Source organism: Urocitellus parryii, chromosome 1, assembly GCF_045843805.1.
Source record: "Urocitellus parryii isolate mUroPar1 chromosome 1, mUroPar1.hap1, whole genome shotgun sequence".
Classification (NCBI taxonomy): Eukaryota; Metazoa; Chordata; class Mammalia; order Rodentia; family Sciuridae; genus Urocitellus; species Urocitellus parryii.
Window position 1 is genome coordinate 86,637,661 of NC_135531.1, and position 2,691 is coordinate 86,640,351.

Sequence of the window (2,691 nt, forward strand, 5' to 3'; positions counted from 1 at the left end):
CCACAAACTCAGCCCTCCTTTAAGTTGTTTTTAGCAGGTATTTTAATAACTGTGACAAAAAGCTTACTGACTCATGGCCTAAGGAAGTGTAGATAAATGTTTGTGATCATCCCTACCACGTTGAAAACTTCCTTGGTCCTTATGAAACTGGGTATTAAATTTAGAGAACTTAGTAAGGGAAAATTAGATCCCCCAGATTCCTGTGGACTTAAAAAGAAGTACCACTTTGTGTGTCAAACTTAAAATAAAATAGTGAGTATGAATGCTCTGGGCACAGCTGAAAAACAATCTGGTCACAACTATTTAATTCAGGTATATCCAAAGCTGAACTAGATAGTGTCATTAATGAAGCTGTCACTTTCCAGTGTTGTGTTTGGGGAAAACATGAAACAATGGAAGCTCCACTTGATGGAGCTACTCAATGCTGTAACATTGCTTGATACAAAAGAAAATGTATATTAGTAATTGGTATGAAACTGCTTTCACCCTACATATCCTTGATCCTTCCTCTATTAATTTTACCTCTAATTCCAGTGCCATGAAACAAGACAATTAGGGCTAGGACTGAAGTTTTCCTGTCACTCAGGAATATCAAAGTTTACATGCACACCTCCAGACATGCTGGTAACATCTATAGAATGAAATGATACAAACTTCTGTGGCATCATTGCCCACATGAACCCAAGTAATCCTCCTCCTAAGCTCATAAGTAAAGGATGTAACCGAGTTCAAATGATAGCATTGAAAATATTTATAGTAATAAAAGAAAAATATTGTTACTGGTGGGAAGGGCCCTGTAGGACAGTTTGGTGTATTGCTTTTGTGGCTTTTACTACTAAATTATCATGTGAGATGGGCTTTTGATGTTTTACATGCTTTCTCTTCTCCATCTCATAAATACACAGGGTTTCTCCTGAATGAAAAGAGCTGATAGAAAATTGTTGTTATTCGGTAGATCATTATACAGAAAAACCCTACAAAACTTTGAGCCTGAACTCTTTAAAACCAGATATCATGATGACTGAACCAAGGTACCTTCTTCCCAGAGGATCTCCTGAACATTTTGGAAGGACTTCTTTGCTCCTAGACATGGCTACTAGGTATACTACTTAGAAAGCATCTATCCTCAACTGGCTTTTTGGAATTGAATGGGTAACCCAATGAAGAATCTGTGGAACTGTGAATTAATTTTGTGAGTGGATCAATTGAAAATCAATAGAATTTAAAAATTTATTTATTATTCTCTATATTTAGAGTTCCTCCTCTACAATATAATACACTGTGCTGATGCTTCCAATGGCTACAGTATTTTTATCTTATGGAAATTTATCTTATGGTGCAAACTTAGTTCTGATCATGGATATAGTATAGTTATTTGTCTCTGAACAAGGAGTCTCATATCATTTTCCAACATCAAAAAAACTGGGAAGGATGGTAAGACGCTGGGTTTGGACTCTGTAACATCCAGCTTAATCCTTGCCACAGCGTAGACGGTACTGTCCTGTGGTAGGTCCAGACCCCTGCGAGGCCCGGGTATCCCAATGAAACCCAGCATTACTGGGCTAGATCAAGAAGATCAGGCTCTGGGGGCCGAAATTGAAGTGATGGGGTCTATGAGGTAGACTTAGCCGTGGGTGAGGTTAATAAAGCTTTCTTCCTTCTTTGGGGCCAAATGGAGGTTGTTGTGCTTGAAGCACATGGGACTGGACCACATTTTGCAGCCACAAGATCCCTGTGTGTTAGCAAGGAGTTAGAATCAAGTTGGCGTGGGATTCCTCAGCTGCAGCTGAGTCAGTGAGGCAATTGGGCCATTTTGGTTGGTTTTGTGAATGGTGTGTTTATTAGGTGAACGTTCCTAAGACCCACAGGACGTTCTGTAAGAAATGCGGCAAACACCAACCCCATAAAGTGACACAGTACTAGAAGGGCAAGGATTCTCTGTATGCACAGGGAAAGTGGCGGTATGACAGGAAACAGAGTGGCTATGGTGGGCAGACTAAGCCAATTTTCAGGAAAAAAGGCTAAAACTACAAAGAAGATTGTGCTGAGGCTTGAGTGTGTTGAGCCTAACTGCAGATCTGAGAGAATGCTGGCTATTAAGAGATGCTAGCATTTTGAACTGGGAGGAGATGAGAAAGGGCCAAGTGATCCAGTTCTAAGCTTCATTGTTTGTTTTGTTATGAATCATAACATAATAAAATGTTGAGATTAAAAAAAAAAACTGGTAAGGGGGCTGGGTTGTAGCTCAACAGTAGAGCACTCACCTAGCGCATGGGAGGCCCTGGGTTGGATCCTCAGCAACACATAAAAATAAATTAAAAAATAAAGGTACTGACAATTACAACTAAAAAATAAGTATTAAAAAAAAACTGGGAAGCTAACTAATTACATAGATTTAAAGTTGTGCTCAACCTTTCACTATTAATAGCACTTGAAGGTCTCTAATTGTACTTTCTGTTGATTCCAATTTTTAAGTAATTCTGCATTTTTTATTTTTTTAAGTTACCGAGTTTGGGATTTTTATGTACTTAAATTATTGTCTTAATTTTATTATATCTAATAAGTAACTCTTAATTTTATTCTCTCTTGACCTATCAACATTTGACACATTTGCACTTCTACCTCCCCCAAACACTATTTGTTTGATTTCTGCTCTACCGCACTCTTGATTCAGATACTCCCCTCTTGAAT

General features: G+C 38.4%; 1 pseudogene; it reads left to right on the top strand.

Moving 5' to 3' along the window:
* The first annotated feature begins 258 nt into the window (after positions 1-258).
* On the top strand, positions 259-2,159 carry LOC113184556 (large ribosomal subunit protein eL42-like; annotated as a pseudogene).
* The last annotated feature ends 532 nt before the right edge of the window (positions 2,160-2,691 follow it).